Here is a 15,048-nt window from a genome sequence, read left to right on the forward strand (position 1 = left end):
GTTAAAACTACCTTTATTTACCAAAGATTACTAGAGTCACAGGAACCTGAAAAGCATTTGGGTTATTTAATTTTTGAGCCCTCATTTATTTATAAGTCAATGGTATCACAGCCAATATACAAACAACTGTGTATATGTTTACACATAATACAGACAGGCACACATAAAGACATTATAGCTTTGATTTAAAACTTGTAGCCATGAGACCTGTAAAAGTCATTAGTTTAAAGGGATGGTGGGATTCAAACTGTGTCTTTGTGAATGAAAAAGGTTAAAGTTTATCTGTCCCACAGAGCTGAAGCCCTTACTGAGTTTTAGAGAAAACAGGGCAGCAAATTTACTTCTCAAATCAGAGAGAGAGAGAAAGAGAGAATTTAGGGTTTTTTTCAAGAAGGACTGTGGGTATGTTAAAGAAAGATTAAAAATGGATGCCAAGGTAACACAAGTGATAGAAAAATGCTATAGCATTTTATAAAGACACCTCTTTTGGCAAGGCGTGGTGGCTCGTGCCTGTAATCCCAGCACTTTAGGAGGCTGAGGTGGGTGGATCATGAGGTCAGAAGTTTGAGATCAGCCTGGCCAACATGGTGAAACCCCATCTCTACTAAAAATATAAAAATTAGCCTGGTGTGGTGGCAACTGCCTGAAATCCCAGCTACTCAGGTGGCTGAGGCAGGAAAATTGCTAACCTGAGAGGTGGAGGTTGCGCTGAGCCGAGATCACGCCACTGCACTCCAGCCTGGGTGATTGCCCATATCAACCAGGACACCTACTATGGCTGAATAGTATGTTACCACCATGCTAACAGCGCCTCAATATTCTTTATTTGCCTCTTCTTACACTAGGCTGAGGCTTATGTTATGGGTCATTTATATTTCTACAAACCTGAGACATTGGCATCATTCTTCCATACACCACCATAGCAATGGCATTCATAGGCTACATACTTCCATGAGGCCAGATATCATTCTGAGGCGCTACAGTAATTACACACCTATTATCAGCCATCCCATATACAGCTAGTGCTCAACTTACGACCATGATTGGGACCGGCAGACTGGTCATAACACGATTTGGTCGTAAGTTGAGTAAGCAATATGTACAGTTGAAATGGTGCACGCGGAGATGGTAGTGCTGCCGGAAGCTGGTCCACACTGTCGTACGCCCAGCTGGGCAAAGTTTGCGCTGCCAGACGTGGAGCAGTCGTGGCTAGCGATTGTGATCATAAAGTCGAATGGTCGTAAGTTGCACAGGTCGTAAGTCGATCAATACCTGTATCTAATCTGATCTTGTACAATGAATCTGAGGTGGATTCTCAGTTGACAAAGCTACCCTCATGTGATTTTTTGCCTTCCACTTCATCCTACCTTTTATCATCACAGCTCTAGCTATCGTTCACCTTTTATTTTTACATGAAGCAGGATCCAACAACCCTTCTGGAATTTCACCAAACCCTGACAAAATCACCTTTCACTCCTACTAGACAACCAAAGATATCTTAGGCCTAGTCTTTCTTCTCCTCTTTCTAATAATTCTTGTACCATTTTCACCTGACCTTCTAAGTGATCCAGATAATTATATTCTAGCCAACTCCCTCAACACTCCACCTCATATCAACCCAGAATGATACTTTCTATTTGCATACACAATCTTATGATCAATACCCAACCAGCTAGGAGGTATTGTAGCCCTCACATTCTCTATTCTCATCTTAGCAATTATTCTTACACTTCACATATTGAAACAAAGCCTAACATTCCACCCATTAAGCCAATGCTTGTTCTGAATCCTAGCAGCAGATCTGCTTACACTTACATAAATTGGAGGCCAACCAGTTGAATTTCCTTTCATTACTGTTGGACAAACCACATCCATTATGTATTTCTCTATTATTCTTACACTTATACCATTCATCATCCTAATCGAAAACAAACTACTTAAATGAAAATGTCCTTGTAGTATAATTTCATATCCTGGTCTTGTAAATCAGGAACGAAGATTTTTCCCTCCCCAGGACAAATTCAGGGAAAAAGCACACTCACTTCACCATCAATACCCAAAGCTGAAATTCTGTTTAAACTATTCCCTGAATCTTATTTTAAGCTTTTTTTTTTTTTACCTGTCAGTATTAATGAATTATTACCAATTTATTTATGTCTTATGTACTTTGTACATTATTGCTAGCCCCCCAAAATAATATGTAGTCTATACATGTTTAATCATACATAGTACATTAAATTATAAATACCTACATAATTTTTCAGTACATGCATATAAGTACGTATTGGTATTCCTTAATTAACTACAATACATTTACCATTAGTAAATCCACATTTAAAACTTTTACCATACAAATATTGACCTGTACTAAATTCCTTAATATTACATAGCACATATTATTGTCCATTGGACATAGCATATTCCCTTCAAGAAATTTCTTGCCAACATGGATATTCCCTACCAAATTTTGGTCTCTTAATCTACCAACCTCCGAGAAGTCGTCATCCTTCTCGGGCATATTACTCTCCTCGTTCTGGGCCCATAACACAGGGGTTAATTATACTGAAACTATACCTGGCATCTGGTTCTTACCTCACAGCCATAAAACTAAGAATGCCCACACATTCCCCTTTAATAAGACATCTCTATGGACTAATGGCTATGACCCTATTAGCCAGTCACGGGAGCACTGTCATGCATTTGTTATTTTTTATTTTGGGGATGCTATCACTCACCATCACGGAAAGCCTTGTCCCCTCCTCATCAGCTATAGACATACTCGCGTATAATTTCTACCACATAACTCTATTTCTCGTGCCTAGAATGCATATTCTGATTCAACATTTATTGTTTACTAAAAATACAAAAATTAGCCAGGTGTGGTGGCTAGCACCTGTAATCCCAGCTATTCAGGAGGCTGAGGCAGGAGAATTGCTTGAACCTGGGAGGTGGAGGTTGCAGTGAGTCGAGATCAAGCCACTGCACTCCAGTCTGGGTGACAGAGCAAGACTCCATCTCGAAAAACAAAAACAAATGAAAAAAAGGAGACCAATTTTATTTAGATAAATAGCTTTTAATTTTTAATTTAGCCGGTTTTCCAACTGGACTGCTATGTTCATGGCAGAGTCCATTAAGAAACATGGCCAACAAAGCATTTGTAATTTTTAATGGCCTAATAATTTATGTGAAAAGCAGGTGAAATTGGAAGGTAGAACATCTAGATATTTAAAAATCAAGGACTCCACTTTTACACTTTATCCTGGGTTCCCAAAAAGAGGGGAATGCCATGGGACTGAGCCACGTAATGCTTTCACAGTGCACTTCACTATAAACACATTTCTTTAAGTGTTTAAATCATGCCTTTTAAACCTAAACATGCAAAGAAATGAGTAGCCCTCTGTAATAGTAACCATTCATTGTACTCCCTAAGGTAAGAAAGAGGGGAAAAAAAGCAAAAATCAAAATTGAAAAGTTTCTAGAAAATAACCATTCATTTTAAACAGCTGCTGTCAGCCACCTCCAAAACTGCAGTTCTTGCCATTGACTCAGCAGCCATTGCACATACATACAAAGGTCAAGTGCTCTCTCATTGTACAGAGAAATCTCTGGTACCCCCCCTCAAGGCCAAAGAGATTGGGTAACAGTACAAAAGAAGGCAGAGCTTTAGACCTGAGAGGAATTTGTCCATGACTCTTCAGATGCCACAGGAAGAAAGAATACCCCCAAAAGAGGGTGAGTGGTACTCTTTTCTCTGTTCCTTAAGGGAATTTGAGTTATTAGAAGTTGATGCTAATGACTTCTAGATGCTTTCATGTACTACCAAGCACAGCAAAGAGGAAGGAGGAACTTGAATATCAGCTTTTAATAAAGTTGACTTTTGACCATAGAGCTTAAAAAAAGAAGTCTTTGTATATCTCTTAATATCAGATTTTAGCCAGGACAAATAGCTGATAGTCCTGACATTTGAACTATTGTTGTAACCAAGGCAGCATCCCAAGTGACTCACCAAAACCAATAAGACTTTAACCAAGGTTATGACTTTACCAAGGACAATGAAGTATCTCCAAAGAGGTGCAAAGCAATCCTCACAAGATCCAGAACTCCCCCAAAGACAGCTCAAAGAAAGGAAAGTTTTGCTAGCTCAAATGGAGTAAACTCACATTTCTGTCTGGCCATATTTTCTAGGATCTCATCCTTTCAGCCTAGCACCTATGCACAAAAACCCCAAAGCCCCATATGCCCCACAAATGGATAAAGACAGGAGCCCAAAAGCTCTCCACGGAAGGTAAACAGACCAGTAACAAATGAGTATCCCAAAAGGTCAAGAATCAAGCAAATAATTTTAAACAAATGGGACTAGTTCCCTGACCAGAAATTGAACCTGGGCCACCCTGGCGACTAGACTGCAGGGTGGAGTGCTTTTTGGTGTGTCAATTCTACAGGGGACCCAAAGCAGGAAGCTTGAGTGTTTAAAGGATGTTAACTTATTTCTGATCTGATCTGAGTTGGACTGCGGCTTAGCTAATTTTCTGGATGTTAGCATTTCAAAGGCACAATGAAGTTTAAAGGGTATTATTCAATATTGGGTCAGTAAATCAGTGTATTTATTAGGCTTGGTTTAGGAAAATTGTTAGATCTGCATTTTTGTAATCATAGTAGCTTTATTCCCACTCTGCAGTTGTTCCGTTTGTTCCTTCTGTTCTAAATCTAAGTTCATTTCCCCCTTCTGAGAGAAGCAAATGTGTACATTGTAAAATTCCAGAACATCTCTGGCTAAGAGATGTATGGGAGTTGAGGGAAAAAGCAGAAAGGGATGAGTTCAGATCCCAGGGCTGATCTGAAGGAGCAGTTAGAGGCGAAAGGGAGAAAGCCTGTGAAGTCTTTAATAGTTTCAAATATCCCTTTGTTTACCTGTTGAATGGAGGCAATTTTTGTCTGTTAGAATTTCTTTTAGAGGTTTTTAGGTGCATTGGAAATAAGTGTCCTATTCAATTTGTCTGCTTCTAAAACCAGCTCTTTCTAATTGTTCACACAAATAAATTGTTTTCGGTTATTTTTAAAGGCCTTCATTTTTGGTCATTGCTGCTTATGACCATCCCAGGTTGGGTGGGTCCACATTCCTGGATATCTACAAGAGGGCACCCCATAAGTGTTCCACATAAATCCAGCAGGTGTTTCTCATAGGAGCATTCAGATTTTGAAGCTTAATTTCCCATCATTTAGGAAAGTGCCACATTTTCAAAAGTGACCGAGGCTGGGAATGTGTTTAGGGTGAAAGTGTGATGAGTCTCTGAGTGTGTCTAACTGCCAGGTGGCAGCAGAATGCTAAAGGTATGTGGGACCAGATCCTTATCTTATGACAGTCTGGAAAAGCAAAACGGGGGTACGCTTTTTCACTTAGGAACTAATAGGAATCAGTCACAAATGAAAGGCTAACCCTGAATTTTCAAGAGAGAGAAAACAGCCACAGTCTTAAAAGCATCCTAGGTAAAATGAAACCATCAGTGCCTAACTGTCAGTCCTTTGACCTGCACCTCTGCTGTGAGACAGGCAGAAAAACTTTGGCTCAAACCCCTGGTCCTGAGACAGAGATGAGAAAACTTTGACCCAAACCTCTGGTCCCGAGGCAAAGGTGGAAAAACCTTGACCCGAACTTCTGCTGTGTGACAGAAGTTGGGGGAAAAGGCAGTTTCCTAACAGAGCTCTCCGCCAGAATTTCCTGTGCAAAGACCAAAGCCCTCACTCTTCAACAGAGGGTTTGAAAAATGGTCCAAAGAAAGTCTAGACCTTTAACCAAAGAGTAGGAGGTCTGAATTCAGGAAAACTCATCTGAAACACGCAACAGGACTTCTGAAGACAGAGTGTTTATGCTGGTACCAAGCGCTGCTTTCTGAGAGAAACACCAAGCGGTTGGGGTCCGAGGGAGTCACTCTGAGTCCTGCTGTTTTGTGCCAGACATATTGACCTAAAAGGAAGAAGCTGAGGCAAAATTAATAAAAGTAGAAAGTTTATTTGGGCCCAGCCTGAAGATTACAGCTCAGGAGCATCAATTCAAGTTGTCCTGAAAAGACTCCCCAGTCGGCAGCAGTCCAAGTACTGTACACTGTGAAAGGGAAAGAAGAGGCCATTTCTGAGTTTGTTGCCAGTGGCAGGCGTCTGAGTCACTGGCAGCGAATCCACATGGGTCTGCAGCAGCAGCAACCTCAAACCTTGCCTTCTCAGAAGAAAGAATTGGACTGAGGGGCATGAGGCAGAAGAAGAGACGAGGCAAGTTTTAGAGCAGGAGTGAAAGTTTATTAAAAAGCTTTAGAACAGGAATGAAACGAAGGCAAGTATACTTGGAGGAGGGCCGAGTGGGCGACCTGAGGGACACATATGCAGCTGGACCTTTGTCTTAGGGTTTTCCATGTTGGCGTACTTCCGGGGTCTGGCATCCCTTCTCCGGGATTGTTCCCCCTGGGGTCGGTTGTCGGCATGCGCAGTGGCCCGCCAGCTCTTGGGAGGTGAGCATGCGCAGTGTGTGTACTGGAGTTGTACGCATGCTCACTTGAGGCCTTTTTTCCCTTCCTAGTGGGATGCCCTCAGGTCATATGTCAGTTAAATTGCATCATTTTGCCTCTTCGTGTGCATGTATGAGCTCGCTTGTCCAACTCTTGAAATCTTATCAGGAAGCTGCCGATCACCAGTTTCAGGTTTTTTTAATCTGTAGGGCGACTGCCTTTCTCTGGCACTGGCTGTGACCAATTATTGTTTTAGAGAGACAGTTAACAACCACCTGGCCATCACCAGATGGTCGCCTGACATTCCTGGTTGTGGGAGGCAGGCTCTCCTGCCCTGCTCATATTTGCCTACCTACTGTAACAAGTTGTTTACCAAGACTGTACATTAAAACAACAAATCTTGTAGATTGGTTATACGTTGTTAAGCTATAGGGTGTGAGTTATAGTGCACGGAGCAGCATTATTAGGTTGGTTTATAGCAGTGGCAGTAGCAAGCAGTTTCAAGAGATAAATACAGTCTCAAAAGGGAGGGAGTAGGATGTGATTGCTGCCTCATTTTAATGTCTCTCTGGGTCTGATAGTTTAAAAGGACTCGCATTGCCTAGATGAAAGTTCTTTTTTTAATTTTTTTCTTTCACGTCTTTCAGACAGGAAGGGTTTCCTCCACATGGATGTGATGCTTAAATTTTCTGAAAAATCAAGACCAGCTATGTTCTTTTTGGTTGGGATTGTCTTGGCTATCTGGGCTCTTTTTGGTTCCATATGAAATTTAAAGTAGTTTTTTCTAATTCTGTGAAGAATGTCAACAGTAGCTTGATGGGGAGAACATTGAATCTATAAATTACTTCGGGCAGTATGGTCATTTTCACAATATTGATAACAAAGCTGGAGGCATCACACTACCTGACTTCAAACTATACTACAAGGCTACGGTAATCAAAGCAGCATGGTACTGATACCAAAACAGATATAATGCCACACATCTACAACCATCTGATCTTTGACAAACCTAACAAAAACAAGCAATGTGGAAAGGATTCCCTATTTAATGAATGGTGTTGGAAAACTGGCTAGCCATATGCAGAAAACCGATACTGGACCCCTACCTTATACCTTATACAAAAGTTAACTCAAGATTGATTAAAGATTTAAATATAAGAACTAAAACCATAAAAACCCTAGAAGAAAACCTAGTCAAAACCATTCAAGACATAGGCATGGGCAAAGACTTCATGACTAAAACACCAAAAGCAATGGCAACAAAAGCCAAAATTGACAAATGGGATCTAATTGAACTAAAGAGCTTCTGCACAGCAAAAGAAGTTATCATCAGAGTGAATAAGCAACCTACAGAATGGGAAAAATTTTTGCAATCCATCTGACAAAGGGCTAATATCCGGAATCTAGAAAGAACTTAAACAAATTTACAAGAGAAAAAACAACCCCATCAAAAAGTGGACAAAGAATATGAATAGACACTTCTCAAAAGAAGACATTTATGGAGCCAACAAACATGTGAAAAAAAAGTTCATCATCACTGGCCATTAGAGAAATGCAAATCAAAACCACAGTGAGATACCGTCTTGCACCAGTTAGAATGGCGATCATTAAAAAGTCAGGGAACAAGAGATGCTGGAGAGGTTGTGGAGAAACAGAAATGCTTTTACACTGTTGGTGGGATTGTAAATTAGTTCAACCATTGTTGAAGACAGTGTGGTAATTCCTCAAGGATCTAGAACTAGAAATACCATTTGACCCAGCAATCCCATTACTGGAAATATACCCAAAGGATTATAAATCATTCTATTATAAAGACACATGTGTTCATGTGTTTATTGAGGCACTGTTCACAATAGCAAAGACTTGGAACCAACCCAAATGCCCATCAATGATAGACTGGACAAGGAAAATGTGGTACATATACGTTATGGAATCCTATGCAGCCATAAAAAAGGTGAGTTCATGTTCTTTGCAAGGACATGGATAAAGCTGGAAACCATCATTCTTAGCAAACTAACACAGGAACAGAAAACCAAACACCACATGTTCTCACTCATAAGTGGGAGCTGAACAATGAGAACACATGGACACAAGGAGGGGGAACATCACACACCAGGGCCTGTTCAGGGGGTGGGGGGCTAGGGGAGGGTTAGCAGTAAGAGAAATATCTAACGTAGAAGACAGGTTGATGGGTACAGCAAACCACCATGGCACGCGTATACCTATGTAACAAATCTGCACATTCTGTACATGTATCCTGGAACTTAAAGTATAATAAAAAAATGAAAAAAGGAAATATCTCAATCTTAAAAAAAAGTAACACATTTAATATTTTTAATATATAAAATTTTACAAATAAGTAGGAAAACTTAAATCAAAAATATTTTTAAAAAAATCAAGACCAGAAGCCTGAGACATCTGTGTTTGCTGCTGATTACAGAAACAGCCTACAATTTCAGACAGTTCTGGGCAAGTGTAAAAGCCAGCCTAGAGAAAATGATACTTATTAGCAGGCAAAACCTCTGCTGAGGAGAATCCACAGGCAGGGAAGTGGCAATAATTGGGCCAGGGGCCAGGCCAGAGCTTGCCCTCTTTACTAACTGCAGGAAGAGCTGGGAAGGGAAAAAATAGAGGAAGGGGAGGAGGGGAATGTTTAACTCACTTAGGAGAACAAATAGCTTTTAAATACGTTAGACCCATTTTTCACCTGTAACGAATTGATGTGCTAATTCCACTTCATTCTTCTTTGTGGCACCAAAGGAAGCTCTAAAACCTCTACTTGCCAAGAGCTTGTTTCAGATTATAGTGTGTGTCCTTAGAAAAAAAATAAAACTGCATTTCTTTAAAGCCAGTGTTTCATTTCTTTAAGAACAGCCTATGATAGAGAGTTTTAATAAATCCCATTTATATCCATTAATTCACATGGCCCATAATGATTGCCATCCAGGTTAGCCCCAGGTCCCCCTCTGCCAGGACCAGGACCCAAGTAAGGAGGAACGTGTCTGGGAGCTATGGTGACATCACCCTCGAGAGGTTAGGGACATTTTGGAATATCTGTAGCTTCCTGATTCGCGGACCTCCTTTATGTTACTAAAGAAACGATGCAGGTCTATGAGTTCCCCAGCTGGGAGTAGACACTCCACACTTTCCCACCTGGGAGAGCAGCCTTCCTTTTATTTGTCAGAACTCAACTCTGCAGCCTCACACAGCAGAATTTGTCATCTTAGACTTGGGGGTGTGTCAGGGGACACAAGTCTTGGGTGTCCTCTCCTGGAGGGTACCATTCCCAGGTTTAAATCTCAGTCCCTTTTCCCTCACGGCCTTGCGGCCTGAGGGAACAGCTTCATATTCAGGCTTCCTTTTGGCTTCTCTGCTTCCTCATGATCAAAGCTACCCTTCTCTGCACCTTCTTTAAGTTAAGCAAATGCTGGTCTTGAAACTGCCTTTGCAGAATTATAAGTAATGAGGGAAATCTAACATGACTAACTCCATCTTTCTTCTAACCTCACAGGCTAAATTGTTGGGTTTGTTTGTTTTTGCTTGTTCTAGTGTTGAGGCCAAAATAATTAGGAGAGGATTTTAGTTCACAGTTAAAGTTTGAAGCAAGGAAAACTGATTCTCTCCTTCTCCAGAGATTGAAGCCACATTCATAAGGCAAGGTTAGAACTATGGTGGACACTTGAACTTTGTTAAATAGTAATCTACCATCGCTTAGATTGCTTTCTATGAGTTGCTCACTACCCCACTGTCGCATAATCGAAGACTGCAAGATTTATAACTTCCCCCAACTATTTCTACAGATAACATCACTATTGTGAAACCTGAAGAACTGATCTTTGAGATATTTTTCATATTCAACATTTTGGCAAACCAAGAGATGCCACCTTGTCCTGAGATCCCTCCCCTACACCCTGCCACTGAGAACTGACTCAGCTGCATGAAGACAGTTTAGACACCTCTGTGATTTCATCCTAAGCCAATCAGTTGTTTCAGTTCTCCAGACCCCTGCTCACCAAAGTACTCTTAAAAACTCTAGCCTCTGGATTTTAAAATTTATTTATATTTTTTCATTTAAAATTTTTTTGTGGGTACAGAGTAGATGTATACATTTGAGGGGTACTTGAGATGTTTTGATATAGGCATGCAATGTGAAATAAGCACATCATGGAGAATAGGATATTAGTTCCCTCAAGCATTTATTCTTTGAGTTGCAAACAATCTAATTGCACTCTGAGTTATTTTAAAATATACAGTTAAGCTATTATTCACTATGGTCACCCTGTTGTGCTATCAAGTAGCACAAACTAGGTCTTATTCTTTCCATTTTTTTATATCCATTAACCATCCCCACCTCCCCACCTCTCCATCCCCCTCCCAGTTCCACACTACCCTTCCCAGCCTCTGGTAGCTAACTTCTACTCTGTCTATGAGTTCAATTGTTTTGATTTTTAGACCCCACAAATAAGTGAGAACATGTGATGTTTATCTTTCTTTGCCTGGCTTATTTCACTTAACATAATGATCTCCGGTTCTATCCATGTTGTTGCAAATGACAGTATCTCATTCTTTTTTTTATGGCTGAATAGTGCTCCATTGTGTATCTGTCCCACATTTTCTTTATCCATTCATCTGTTGATGGACATTTAGGTTAATTCTAGACCTTAGCAATCATAAACAGTGCTGCAGCAAACAAAGGAGTGCAGATATCTCTCTGACATACTGATTTCTTTTCTTTCGGGTATATATCCAGCAGTGGGATTGCTGGATCATATGGTAGCTCAACTTTTAGTTTTTTGAGGAACCTCCAAACTGTTCTCTGTAGTGGTTGTACTAATTTACATTTGCACCAGAAGTATACAAATGTTCCCTTTTCTCTACATCCTCATCAACATTTGTTGTTGCCTATCTTTTGGATATAAGCCATTTTAACTGGAGTGAAATGATCTCTTATTGTAGTTTTGATTTGCATTTCTCTGATGATTGGTAAAGTCAAACACATTTGCATATGTGATATGGTTTGGCTCTGTGTCTCCACCCAAATCTCATCTCAATTTGTAATCCCCATGTGTGGAGGGAGGGAGGTGATTGGATCATGGGAGTGGTTCCCCTCATGCTGCTCTCATGATAGTGAGTTCTCACAAGATGTGATGGGTTTGCAAATGTTTCACAGTTCCTCCTTCACATGTTCTCTCTCCTGCTGCCTTGTGAAGAAAATGCTTGCTTCCCCTTCGAATGTAAGTTTCCTGAGGCCTCCTCAGCCATGTGCGATTGTGAGTCAATTAAACCTCTTTCCTTTATAATTACTCAGTGTTGGGTATTTCTTTATGGCAGTGTGAAAACGGACTAAAATGACATGCTTGTTTGCCACTTGGATGTCTTCTTTTGAGAAATGTCTGTTTAAATCTCTTGCCCATTTTTTAAATCCGATAATTAATTTTTTTTTCCTGTAGAGTTGTTTGAGCTCCTTATATACTCTGGTTATTAATCCCTTGTCAGATGGGTAGTTTGCACATACCTCCTCCTACTCTATGGGTTGTCTCTTCACTTTGTTGATTGTATAATTTGCTGTGCAGAAGCTTTTTAACTTGATGTGATCCCATTTCTTTTTTGCTTTGGTTGCCTGTGCTTGTGGGGTATTGCTCAAGAAATGTTTGCCCAGACTAATGTCCTGAAGATTTTCCCCAATGATTTCTTGTAATAGTTTCATAGTTGGAGGTTTAGCTTCTGAATTATCAAGGAGGCAGATTTGAGAAATACCATCCTCTCTCTCATCCTTTCACTTGACTGGCCCTGCAGTTATTAAACTCTTTCTTTGCTACAGTACCTGCTGTTCCTAGTGGATTGTCTTTTTCTGGGCAGCAGGCCGGAAGAACCCATTGGGCTATGACAGTCTGACTTCCAGTGCCAGAGGAAATTCACTCAGTGCAAATGTCATTTACCTAGTACTTCCAATTCTCCTTTCAGGCACATGGAAGTATTACATTTCCCTGCCCCTTGGAGCTAAGCTTGGCCAAGTGACATGCTGTGTGAACCACAGTGGCATGTGTCACTTCTGGGTGGAAGCACTCAGAGCTGGTGTGTGATTTTCCATGCTGGAGGTTCCCCTCTGCCATGGGAACCACCACTATAACAGACAGTGGCTTCTCTGAGAAAGCTGCTCAGCCTTCAAAGGGGACACAGTCTTCAGAGCTCACTCCTGACTTGGACAAAGAGAAAGAATATTCCAGAGGGCTGATCCAGAGATCTCAGAGGGCAGTGGACAATGGGAGCTTCACCCAGAGCTGGAAACGAAGGCCTAGTCAAGAAACAATTCCCATCCAATGATAAGTGCCCTCAAGGGGGTGGGGGCGCACTGTTTGTTGTCTGCTGTTCATTCCCCTTTTAGAAGTGAAATGTCATTCTGCCACTACACCACATTTGTATATTGGGGGTATAGAGTAGAGAGCCTGTCATAGGCATTCAGATCAGGAAAAAACACACATCCAATGTAGACCTGATGATGAGAATATTGTGCATTGCCCAGGGATCTGGGACCTCCACCAGAGGTCTGCACAGACTTACAGATTGTCTTCCTAAAGGAGGAAGCACTTGCTTTGGGCAATGTGAATGGCATTGATATGGGTCACTTTTGAGCAGTGAACAATTTGCCATTCTGTCTCTCTCTCTCTGCCATGATGATAGACACTGTTTCAGACGGTGACTATTCCATCAGACCAGCTCCAGTGTGCTGATAATTAAGATCTCCCAGCCAATTGAAAGACACGTTTCATGAGCAAGAAATCAACTTTCGTTAATCATTCTAAGCCAATGAGATTTTGGTAACCAGTCCATTCTGACTGATACTCTCTAACACACATTAATTCTTTCATTCAACAAATGTTGACTTACTGTGTGCTGTCTTGAGTTCCCAAAATACAGAAATTAATAAAGTTCAGTTCACTGCCTTTAAGGTGCTCACTGTTTAAGGGAGACACACCAAGTCAATATATAAGCATTATTATTCTTCTACCTCATCCATGTCTGTGATAGATATTAGCACTCTGACACTTTTCTAACTATATTCCAATGGTCTCTGCATATCTCCCTTAAAAGCTCAATACTCTCAAAGATCTTATAAGACAAGGATTCACGAGGAGGGTGAATGGATGAATGGATGGTTGAATTGTGTGGCTGGGTGAGTGGATGGATGGATGGATGGATATTTGTTTGGCTGGGTGACTGGATGGATGGATGAATAGGTGGACAGATGGATAAATGGACGGATGAATGGACAGGTAGACAGATGGATGAAAGGAAGGAATAAAGTGGAGGTAGTCTGATTGAAGAGGCACTTTTCAGGCCCATCCTCCACCCTTTCTCCACACCATATCAAGCTCCACAACAGTAGGGACAATCGTGTGATCCTTCTCTGGTTCTCAGGTATTAGCAGCCTGATACTATTTATTCTAGAAATTTGCCTGAGTGATGGCAATACATACTTCTCTCCCCCAATTCATTTGAGAAACCTTTATTAAAAACCTTCTATAGCCACTCTACCTTTGAGGGATCAGATATGATTCCTGAATAGATACCCCTCATTTTTGGCCTCTGAACATCTTTCTACAAAAGCCCACCCAAACTCCTGTGCCCCACACTTCTCTTTTCTACTTTATGCTGCCACTGACTTATTAGGAATGTGGGGTGATTCTAAGGGATCCTCAAACCTGCCTTCTCTCCACAGTTGCTTGTAATAGGGAGAGTGTTTTAGGTTGAATTAGCATATCAGCATGCCTTTTAAAATGTTTTGTTCGCTCCCAAAATAATTTGAGTCAGTTTGTTAAACAGCATATGCTGTAGTCAATGTTACAGTAAAAAATAAAAGTTAAGGGCCCCCTGGGACAGCCTGACTGGGTAACTTCAGGCAGGGCTGGCTCTAGGCTAAATCGTAAGGTCAAATCGTAATCTTTACCTCTGTTTTCAGCATCCTTGTCTCACCTATATCTCCCTGATCCAGCCTGTGCATTGTAAAGAACTGGCAGTCAGGAGGTCAGGGTCCATCCAGGATGCTCCAGTAATTAGCTGGGTATGCCATGCCATGTCTCTCAGTCTTGGCCCTCTCCTCTGAAAGAGTCGAAGGTCATACTTGGCATCCTGCTATGTCCTTGCCAGGCTCAGCACTCTAAAATTTTGTGGCCCACATATGAGAGTAATATTTTAATTTCAAATTAAATGTTATTTATGATTAAAGAGGTAATATAATTGTATACTTCAAAACTCATAGTAATATGAAAAATATAATAATATGAAAAGATAAGAAGTCTTGTCCTGCTCCATCTTATCCACCTAATTATCCCCTACTGCCATCCAGAACTGTGAATGGTTTGATTTTACCCTGCTTGCAAGCTAACATATAAGCCATCGCTGTTATACAGGCAGAAGATGTGAGAATTAGGTAAGAAACAAAGGACTTCACTACTCATGGCACAATGGACAGCATGAGTTTCATATTCATACCAGTTCCTTGTGTCCCCCAGGGCAGGCATGTGGAATTACCAAGGTGGGTGCCATG

The sequence above is a fragment of the Sapajus apella genome, unplaced genomic scaffold (genome assembly GCF_009761245.1).
Source record: "Sapajus apella isolate SASKATOON/1434 unplaced genomic scaffold, GSC_monkey_1.0 scaffold41, whole genome shotgun sequence".
NCBI lineage: Eukaryota > Metazoa > Chordata > Mammalia > Primates > Cebidae > Sapajus > Sapajus apella.